Below are 11,766 nucleotides of genomic sequence, written 5' to 3'. Positions count from 1 at the left end.
GGGCGCAAAACAAATCCCAAGCGAATAAGCAAGTGAGACACGAAGATTTGTTTTACCGAGGTTCGGTTCTTGCAAACCTACTCCCCGTTGAGGAGGCCACAAAGGCCGGGTCTCTTTCAACCCTTCCCTCTCTCAAACGATCCACGGATCGAGTGAGCTTTCTTTTCTCAATCACTTGGAACACAAAGTTCCCACAAGGACCACCACAAGTTTGGTGTCTCTTGCCTCAATTACAAGTGAGTTTGATCGCAATGAAGGAATCAAGAAAGCACGATTAAAAAGCCAAGCAACAAGAGCGACAAATGACACACGGATCGCTTTCTCTCTCAAGCCACTAATCACTAATGATCTCTTATCTCAATAGTGAAACTTGGAGAGATGGAGGCTTTGAATGTGTCTTGGAATGGATTGCTAGCTCTTGTATTGAATGTTGAAGGTTGTAATGCTTGGATGGAGTGAATGGAAGTGGTTGGGGTGGTATTTATAGCCACCAACCACTTCCTAGCCGTTGGGCCATTCTGCTGAGCGCGGACGGTCCGCCCTCCTGGTGCGGACGGTCCGCCCCTGTAGATCAACGGCTGAAAATGCAACGGTCAGCAGTAACGGCTATATCAACGGCTATATTGCATTTAATGCGTCGTCAGATGTCAGACAGAGCCAGTCGCGGACGGTCCGCCCGCCTGGTCCGGACGGTCCGCGAGGCCGCTATAATTCATTTCTCCGAACCCGTTACCTTCGGGTTTTTCGGTTTCTCACCTACCGGACGGTCCGTGCCAGAGGCCGGACGGTCCGCGCAAAGGGCTCGGACGGTCTTTGCTTTTCCTCCGGACAGTCCATAGCGCAGACTTGGATTTTTGCATTGGTTCTGGCCGAGTGACATCCTCGTGTCGCGGACGGTCCGCCGCAAGGGCCCGGACGGTCCGCGCTTGGCCTGTTTTTCCAAAAAGCTTCTCCTGTCCGGAATAATCTACGGTATTCCGGACAGTCGATTTAGTATAGATATAGATGAACTTTTGGCACCTGTAGAACATATAATCTAGAGCAAACTAGTTAGTCCAATTGTTTGTGTTGGGCGATTCAACCACCAAAATTAATTAGGGACTAGGTGTAAGCCTAATTCCCTTTCAATCTCCCCCTTTTTGGTGATTGATGCCAACACAAACCAAAGCAAATATAGAAGTGCATAATTGAACTAGTTTGCATAATATAAGTGCAAAGGTTGCTTGGAATTGAGCCAATATAAATACTTACAAGATATGCATGGATTGCTTTCATTCTTATATAACATTTTGGACCACGATTGCACCACATGTTTTGTTTTTGCAAATTCTTTTGTAAATCCATTTCAAAGTTCTTTTGCAAATAGTCAAAGGCAAATGAAAAAGATTTTTCAAAGCATTTTCAAGATTTGAAATTTTCTCCCCCTGTTTCAAATGCTTTTCCTTTGACTAAACAAAACTCCCCCTAAATGAAATCCTCCTCTTAGTGTTCAAGAGGGTTTTGATGTCTCATTTTAAAATACTACTTTCTCCCCCTTTTTGAACACAATAGGAAAACCAATTGAAAATATTCAACACTAAGTTTTTTTTTTTAATTTGGTGGTGGTGCGGTCCTTTTGCTTTGGGCTCATACTTTCTCCCCCTTTGGCATGAATCGCCAAAAACGGAATCATTAGAGCCCTCGAAGTGCTATCTTCCTCTTTGGTCATAAAGAGATGAGTTAAGATTATACCAAAGACGAAGTCCTTTTGCTTGGTGCTCATGTTTTCTCCCCTTAGAACGGAGAGAGTTGCTCGGAGTGGTGGCGAAGTATGAGTTACGGAGTGGAAGCCTTTGTCTTCGCCGAAGACTCCAATTCCCTTTCAATATACCTATGACTTGGTTTGAAATAAACTTGAAAACACATTAGTCATAGCATATAAAAGAGATATGATCAAAGGTATTCAAATGAGCTATGTGTGCAAGCTTAGCAAAAGAAATTTCTAGAATCAAGAATATTGAGCTCATGCCTAAGTCTGGTAAAAGATTGTTCATCAAGTGGCTTGGTAAAGATATCGGCTAATTGATCTTTAGTATTAATGTAAGAAATCTCGATATTCCCCTTTTGTTGGTGATCCCTAAGAAAATGATACCGAATGGCTATGTGCTTAGTGCGGCTATGCTCGACGGGATTGTCGGCCATCTTAATTTCACTCTCATTATCACATAGCAAAGGGACTTTTGGTTAATTTGTAACCGTAGTCCCGCAGGGTTTGCCTCATCCAAAGCAATTGCGCGCAACAATGTCCTGCGGCAATGTACTCGGCTTCGGCGGTGGAAAGAGCGACCGAATTTTGCTTCTTTGAAGCCCAAGACACCAAGGATCTTCCCAAGAACTGGCAAGTCCCCGATGTGCTTTTCCTATTGATTTTGCACCCCGCCCAATCGGCATCCGAATAACCAAGTAAATCAAATGTGGATCCCCGAGGGTACCAAAGCCCAAACTTAGGTGTATAAGCCAAATATCTCAAGATTCGTTTTACGGCCGTAAGGTGTGATTCCTTAGGGTCGGATTGGAATCTTGCACACATGCATACGGAAAGCACAATGTCCGGTCGAGATGCACATAAATAAAGCAATGAACCAATCATCGACCGGTATACCTTTTGATCCACGGACTTACCTCCCGTGTCGAGGTCGAGATGCCCATTAGTTCCCATGGGTGTCTTGATGGGTTTGGCATCCTTCATCCCAAACTTAGCAAGAATGTCTTGAGTGTACTTCGTTTGGCTAATGAAGGTGCCCTCTTGGAGTTGCTTGACTTGGAATCCTAGAAAATACTTCAACTCCCCCATCATCGACATCTCGAATTTCTGTGTCATGATCCTACTAAACTCTTCACATGTAGACTCGTTAGTAGACCCAAATATAATATCATCAACGTAAATTTGGCATACAAACAAGTCATTTTCAAGAGTTTTAGTAAAGAGTGTAGGATCGGCCTTGCCAACTTTGAAGCCATTAGCAATAAGGAAATCTCTTAGGCATTCATACCATGCTCTTGGGGCTTGCTTGAGCCCATAAAGCGCCTTAGAGAGCCTATAGACATGGTTAGGATACTTACTGTCTTCAAAGCCGGGAGGTTGCTCAACATAGACCTCTTCCTTGATTGGTCCATTGAGGAAGGCACTTTTCACGTCCATTTGATAGAGCTTAAAGCCATGGTAAGTAGCATAGGCCAATAATATGCGAATTGACTCAAGCCTAGCTACGGGTGCATAGGTTTCACCGAAATCCAAACCTTCGACTTGTGAATACCCTTTGGCCACGAGTCGAGCTTTGTTCCTTGTCACCACACCATGCTCATCTTGCTTGTTGCGGAAGACCCATTTGGTTCCTACAACATTTTGGTTAGGACGTGGAACTAAATGCCATACCTCGTTCCTCGTGAAATTGTTGAGCTCTTCTTGCATCGCCACCACCCAATCCGAATCTTGGAGAGCTTCCTCTACCCTGTGTGGCTCAATAGAGGAAACAAAAGAGTAATGTTCACAAAAATGAGCAACCCGAGATCGAGTAGTTACCCCCTTATGAATGTCGCCGAGGATGGTGTCGACGGGGTGATCTCGTTGGATTGCTTGGTGGACTCTTGGGTGTGGCGGTCTTAGTTCTTCCTCATCCTCCTTTTCTTGATCATTTGTATCTCCCCCTTGATCATTGCTATCATCTTGAGGTGGCTCGTCTTCTTGATTTTGCTCTTCATCATTTTGAGCTTCATCCTCATTTTGAGTTGGTGGAGATGCTTGCATGGAGGAGGATGGTTGATCTTGTGTACTTGGAGGCTCTTCGGATTCCTTAGGACACACATCCCCGATGGACATGTTCCTTAGTGCGATGCATGGAGCCTGTTCTTCACCTATCTCATCAAGATCAGCTTGCTCTACTTGAGAGCCGTTAGTTTCATCAAACACAACATCACAAGAGACTTCAACTAGTCCAGTGGACTTGTTAAAGACCCTATATGCCCTTGTGTTTGAATCATAACCAAGTAAAAAGCCTTCTACAGTTTTAGGAGCAAATTTAGATTTTCTACCTCTTTTAATAAGAATGAAGCATTTGCTACCAAAAACTCTAAAATATGAAATATTGGGCTTTTTACCGGTTAGGAGTTCATATGATGTCTTCTTGAGGATTCGGTGAAGATATAACCGGTTGATGGCGTAGCAGGCGGTGTTGACCGCTTCGGCCCAAAACCGGTCCGGTGTCTTGTACTCATCAAGCATGGTTCTTGCCATGTCCAATAGGGTTCGATTCTTCCTCTCCACTACACCATTTTGTTGTGGCGTGTAGGGAGAGGAGAACTCATGCTTGATGCCCTCCTCCTCAAGGAAGCTTTCAATTTGAGAGTTCTTGAACTCCGTCCCATTGTCGCTTCTTATTTTCTTGATCCTTAAGCCGAACTCATTTTGAGCCCGTCTCAAGAATCCTTTTAAAGTCTCTTGGGTTTGAGATTTTTCCTGTAAAAAGAATACCCAAGTGAAGCGAGAATAATCATCCACAATAACTAGACAGTACTTACTCCTGCCGATGCTTATGTAAGCGATCGGGCCGAATAGATCCATGTGTAGGAGCTCCAGTGGCCTGTCAGTCGTCATTATGTTCTTGTGTGGATGATGAGTGCCAACTTGCTTCCCTGCTTGGCATGCGCTACAAATCCTGTCTTTCTCAAAATGAACATTGGTTAGTCCTAAAATGTGCTCTCCCTTTAGAAGCTTATGAAGATTCTTCATCCCAACATGGGCTAGTCGGCGGTGCCAGAGCCAACCCATGTTAGTCTTAGCAATTAAACATGTGTCGAGCTCAGCTCTATCAAAATCTACTAAGTATAGCTGACCCTCTAACACACCCTTAAATGCTATTGAATCATCACTTCTTCTAAAGACAGTGACACCTATATCAGTAAAAAGACAGTTGTAGCCCATTTGACATAATTGGGAAACAGAAAGCAAGTTGTAGTCTAATGAATCAACAAGAAAAACATTGGAAATGGAATGGTCAGGTGAAATAGCAATTTTACCCAAACCTTTGACCAACCCTTGATTTCCATCCCCAAATGTGATAGCTCGTTGGGGGTCTTTGTTTTTCTCATATGAGGAGAACATCCTTTTCTCCCCGGTCATGTGGTTTGTGCACCCGCTGTCGAGTATCCAACTTGAGCCCCCGGATGCATAAACCTACAAAACAAATTTAGTTCTTTGTTTTAGGTACCCAAACGGTTTTGGGTCCTTTAGCATTAGATATAAGAACTTTGGGTACCCAAACACAAGTCTTGGAGCCTTTGTGTTTGCCCCCAACAATTTTGGCAACTACCTTGCCAGATTTGCTAGTCAACACATAAGATGCATCAAAAGTTTTAAATGAAATGGCATGATCATTTGATGCATTAGGAGTTTTCTTTCTAGGCAACTTGGCACGGGTTGGTTGCCTAGAGCTAGATGTCTCACCCTTATACATAAAAGCATGGTTAGGGCCAGAGTGAGACTTCCTAGAGTGAATTCTCCTGATTTTGCTCTCGGGATAACCGGCAGGGTACAAAATGTAACCCTCGTTATCCTGAGGCATGGGAGCCTTGCCCTTAACAAAATTAGACAAGTTCTTAGGAGGGGCATTAATTTTGACATTGTCTCCCCTTTGAAAGCCAATGCCGTCCTTAATGCCCGGGCGTCTCCCATTATAGAGCATGCTTCTAGCCAATTTAAATTTTTCATTTTCTAAGTCATGCTCTCTGATTTTAGCATTAAGTTGTGCTATGTGATCATTTTGTTTTTTAATTAAGGCAAGGTGATCATGGATAGCATCAACATTAATATCTCTACATCTAGTGCAAATGGACACATGCTCAATAGTAGATGTAGAGGGTTTGCAAGACTTTAATTCAATAACCTTAGCATGCAACAAATCATTCTTAGTTCTAAGGTCGGAAATGGTAGCATTGCAAACATCAAAATCCTTAGCCTTAGCAATTAATTTTTCATTCTCATTTCTAAGGCTAGCAAGAGAAATGTTCAATTTTTCAATCCTAGCAAGCAAATCATCATCATTATTTCTAGGAATTGAAACATTGCAAATATGAGAATCAACCTTAGCTAACAAATTTGCATTCTCATTCCTAAGGTTGTCTATAGTCTCATGGCAAGTACTTAGCTCACTAGACAATTTTTCACATTTTTCCATTGCTAGAGCATAAGCATTTTTAACCTTAACATGCTTCTTATTTTCCTTGATTAGGAAGTCCTCTTGGGAGTCCAAGAGATCATCCTTTTCATGGATAGCACTAATTAGCTCATTTAATTTTTCTTTTTGTTCCATGTTAAGGTTGGCAAAAAGAATACGTAAGTTATCCTCCTCATTTTTATCATCCTCATCACTAGATGTTTCATATTTAGTGGAGGACTTTGATTTTACCTTCTTTTTGCCGTCCTTGGCCATGAGGCACTTGTGGCCGACGTTGGGGAAGAGGAGGCCTTTGGTGACGGCGATGTGGGCGGCGTCCTCGTCGTCGGAGGAGTCGCTTGAGCTTTCGTCGGAGTCCCACTCCCGACAAACATGGGCATCGCCGCCCTTCTTCTTGTAGTACTTCTTCTTCTCCTTCCTCTTGCCCTTCTTGTCGTTGTCCCTGTCACTGTCACTTGATAATGGACATTTAGCAATAAAGTGACCGGGCTTACCACATTTGTAGCAAACCTTCTTGGAGCGGGATTTGTAGTCCTTCCCCTTCCGTTGCTTGAGGATTTGCCGGAAGCTTTTGATGATTAGGGCCATCTCCTCGTTGTCGAGCTTGGAGGCGTCAATTGGTTGTCTACTTGGTGTAGACTCCTCCTCCGTTGCCTTGAAGGCCACGGGTTGCGCCTCAGATGTAGAAGGCTCATCAAGCTCGTTGATCTTCTTGGAGCCCTTAATCATGCATTCAAAACTAACAAAATTTCCGATGACTTCTTCGGGGGTCATTTGTGTATATCTAGGATTGCCACGAATTAATTGTACTTGAGTAGGGTTAAGGAAAATAAGGGCTCTTAGAATAACCTTAACCACTTCGTGGTCATCCCATTTTGTGCTCCCGAGGTTGCGCACTTGGTTCACCAAGGTCTTGAGCCGGTTGTACATGTCTTGTGGCTCCTCCCCTTGGCGAAGACGGAAGCGACCGAGCTCCCCCTCGATCGTTTCCCGCTTGGTGATCTTGGTGAGTTCATCACCCTCATGCGCCGTCTTGAGTAGGTCCCAAATCTCCTTGGCGTTCTTCAACCCTTGTACTTTGTTGTATTCCTCCTTGCTTAAAGAGGCAAGGAGAATGGTTGTGGCTTGGGAGTTGAAGTGCTCGATTTGGGCCACTTCGTCCGTGTCGTAGTCCTCATCCCCTACGGATGGTACCTGTACACCATACTCAACAATATCCCATAATCTTTTGTGGAGAGAGATTAGATGACATTGCATCAAATTACTCCACATAGCATAATCTTCACCATTAAAAGTTGGTGGTTTGCCTAATGGGACGGAAAGTAAAGGTGTATGTTTAGGAACGCGAGGGTAGCGTAGGGGGATCTTACTATACTTCTTACGCTCTTGGCGTTTAGAAGTGACGGACGCCGCGTCGGAGCCGGAGGTGGAGGTCGATGAGGTGTCGGTCTCGTAGAAGACCACCTTCCTCATCCTTTTGTGCTTGTCCCCACTCCGATGCGGCTTGTGAGAAGATTTTTCCTTCTTCTCCTTATGGTGAGAAGAGGAAGATCTTTTCTCCTTCCGCTTGGAGGATTTCTTCTTCTTCTCTCTTCTCTTGGTGCGGGACTCTTCCGATGAAGATGAAGTGCTCCCTTGGCTTGTAGTGGGCTTGTCGTCGCCGGTCTCCATCTCCTTCTTGGCGTGATCTCCCGACATCACTTCGAGCGGTTAGGCTCTAATGAAGCACCGGGCTTTGATACCAATTGAGAGTCGCCTAGAGGGGGGGGTGAATAGGGCGAAACTGAATTTTACAAATATAAACACAACTACAAGCCGGGTTAGCGTTAGTAATAAAGAAACGAGTCCGCGAGAGAGGGCGCAAAACAAATCCCAAGCGAATAAGCAAGTGAGACACGAAGATTTGTTTTACCGAGGTTCGGTTCTTGCAAACCTACTCCCCGTTGAGGAGGCCACAAAGGCCGGGTCTCTTTCAACCCTTCCCTCTCTCAAACGATCCACGGATCGAGTGAGCTTTCTTTTCTCAATCACTTGGAACACAAAGTTCCCACAAGGACCACCACAAGTTTGGTGTCTCTTGCCTCAATTACAAGTGAGTTTGATCGCAATGAAGGAATCAAGAAAGCACGATTAAAAAGCCAAGCAACAAGAGCGACAAATGACACACGGATCGCTTTCTCTCTCAAGCCACTAATCACTAATGATCTCTTATCTCAATAGTGAAACTTGGAGAGATGGAGGCTTTGAATGTGTCTTGGAATGGATTGCTAGCTCTTGTATTGAATGTTGAAGGTTGTAATGCTTGGATGGAGTGAATGGAAGTGGTTGGGGTGGTATTTATAGCCACCAACCACTTCCTAGCCGTTGGGCCATTCTGCTGAGCGCGGACGGTCCGCCCTCCTGGTGCGGACGGTCCGCCCCTGTAGATCAACGGCTGAAAATGCAACGGTCAGCAGTAACGGCTATATCAACGGCTATATTGCATTTAATGCGTCGTCAGATGTCAGACAGAGCCAGTCGCGGACGGTCCGCCCGCCTGGTCCGGACGGTCCGCGAGGCCGCTATAATTCATTTCTCCGAACCCGTTACCTTCGGGTTTTTCGGTTTCTCACCTACCGGACGGTCCGTGCCAGAGGCCGGACGGTCCGCGCAAAGGGCTCGGACGGTCTTTGCTTTTCCTCCGGACAGTCCATAGCGCAGACTTGGATTTTTGCATTGGTTCTGGCCGAGTGACATCCTCGTGTCGCGGACGGTCCGCCGCAAGGGCCCGGACGGTCCGCGCTTGGCCTGTTTTTCCAAAAAGCTTCTCCTGTCCGGAATAATCTACGGTATTCCGGACAGTCGATTTAGTATAGATATAGATGAACTTTTGGCACCTGTAGAACATATAATCTAGAGCAAACTAGTTAGTCCAATTGTTTGTGTTGGGCGATTCAACCACCAAAATTAATTAGGGACTAGGTGTAAGCCTAATTCCCTTTCACCGTTCTACCCCGACATCCTCTTCATTGGGAGGGCAGAATCGCTCGCCGTCTCCGACGATGAACCGACTGCACCCGGAGAAGAACCGCCTCAGCGAGAGTCCCGCCGACGAAGGAACCGACGCAGGAACATCCGACGACATCACGCAGCTGGAGAACGGGATCCGGAGCAGCCTGTCTCGCGAGACGAGGTCTCAGAGATGGGAGAAACTCCGGAAGAACGCGTCTTCAGGGAACGAAGGAACTCCCGACGACGAGATCGCCGTCGGACTCAGGAGCAAGCCGAGCAAGATGCAAGGCAACGACGCGAGAATCCGCTCTTCGGGCGCAACCTGAACCCCGACTTCGCCCGAGCTATGAATACGCCGAGCGAAGTCGGAGGCGTTCTGGCCCGGATAGCCGACGGACTTCCTCGGACCCCCGACGCCGAGGGATACCGGCGCCTGTTCACTCAGGCAGCCAATCATCTTCTACCGCTCGCCCATCCGCCGAACGATCTGCGACACGCCATCAACAGTCGCCGAGACGCGCGAAGCTCTATCAATGCTTCGCGCGAACGGCGGCACGAGAACGAAATTCGCCGTCGGGAGGAGTATGACCGAGATCATGGCTTCCCGACTCAAAGCCAGGCCACCCGAACTGAGTCAGCAACGGCTTCAACCGGTGGAACCTCCCGGGAACGGCCGAGGAACCACCACCGCCACTCCCCTCCCCGGGACAGGCGCCATCCTCGACGACAGGAGGACACGTGTGGAGTATCTGCTCTTACTCCGCGCCTTAGGGCCATCCAATGGCCTCCAAACTTCAAGGTATCCAACGTCGACAAATATGAACCTAAGCAGGACCCAGGGGGCTGGTTAGCCGTCTACACCACCGCCGCTCGGGCTGCCGGGGCATCTGAGGACGTCATGACTGCGTATCTGCCCATCGTCCTCGGGCAAGACGCACTGCAGTGGCTACGGCATCTACCCCGACACTGCATCGACGACTGGGGAGACTTCAGCCGACGTTTCACCGCCAACTTCCAGTCTCTCTCCGACAAGCCGGCGCAACCATGGGACCTCAAATCCATCAAGCGCCGGGGAGATGAGACTCTCCGGTCATACCTTAAAAGGTTCCAGACCATGAGAAACCGCATCCCCGAGGTCACGGAGGCGGCCGTGATCGAGGACTTCTACAGAGGATCTAATGACTCGGCTTTCGTCCGAACCATACTACAAAAGGCGCCAACCACCTCCGAGGAGCTGTTCCGGGAAGCCGACCTCTACATCACCGCTGACGAGCGGGCCCAGGACCTCATCGGAGGAACAAAACCCGTACCAGCGGCACCACGACGCGACGCGAACCAGCCGTCCGACAAGCGCTGGGAGAAGAGGCCTCGCGAAGAGGTACACGCCGCCGGACCACCCGCCTCTCGCGCCCGAGGAGGACCTCGTGGAGGCGAACGCACGCTGGACGACATCCTCGACGCCCAGTGCCCGTACCACAAGGATATGCGCCACACTCTCCACAACTGCCGGGACTTCAAGCACTCCGTCGGGCATGACCGACCCTTCCAACCTCTACCACCTCCTCCTCCGAGGGGAGGACCAGACGAACCACGACAACCCCATCAGCCGGAGGAAGGGGGAGGCGGAGCTTTCCCGCGCGTTGACAGGGAGGTCAACGTCATCTTCGGCGGGCATGGGTCGCAGGAGAGCAAGAGACAACAAAAGCTCAACGACCGCCAGATACTGGTAGCGACCACCGGCCTTCCCGCCCCGTACCGGTGGTCGGAGCACCCAATCACGTTCACTCGGGAGGATCAATGGCTCAACTTCGACCACCCAGGCAAATACCCGCTCCTCGTCGATCCGGTGATCCGAGAGAGCCGGGTGAAGAAAGTGCTAGTGGACGGGGGGAGCAGCATCAACATCACCTTCCCCCGCACACTTCAAGGCTTGGGGGTTCACCTCAAAGAGCTCCACGAGTCAGACACTCCTTTCTTCGGCATCGTGCCGACGGAAGGGGAGTATCCGCTGGGCCACATCTACATGCCGGTCACCTTCGGGACTCCGGATAATTACAGAACCGAGTTCCTGAGGTTCGAGGTGGCGAACTTCGACTGCGGGTACAACGCCATCGTCGGGAGGCCAGGGCTGGCCAAGTTCATGGCCATTCCACACTACACGTACATGATACTGAAGATGCCAGGACCACGAGGAATCATAACTGTACGCGCCGACTTCCGAGGCGCCGCAGAGTGTTTCCGAGTGGCCATCCAGGCAGCCCTCACCACCAAGCCATCAGCGATTTCTTCTACACCGGCGAACTCTAAGCCTGACGAAGACCTCGTCGTGCCGGCAAACGAAGCTCAGGCCGCGACCTCTATGCGGCCGACTGAAGACACCAAGCGGATCAACCTGGGTTTCGCTGATGAGCGCAAGACGGCCATCATCAGCTCCAGTTTGAGTGACAAATAGGAAAGCGCGCTCGTCCAGTTCCTGCAAGATAACCGAGACGTATTCGCATGGCAACCTGCGGATATGCCGGGAGTCCCAAGAGAACTGGCCGAGCACAAATTGAAGGTCTAT

Source organism: Zea mays, chromosome 7 (genome assembly GCF_902167145.1).
Source record: "Zea mays cultivar B73 chromosome 7, Zm-B73-REFERENCE-NAM-5.0, whole genome shotgun sequence".
NCBI lineage: Eukaryota > Viridiplantae > Streptophyta > Magnoliopsida > Poales > Poaceae > Zea > Zea mays.
The sequence above is the reverse complement of the archived record's forward strand: the minus strand, read 5'-3'. Positions refer to the sequence as shown.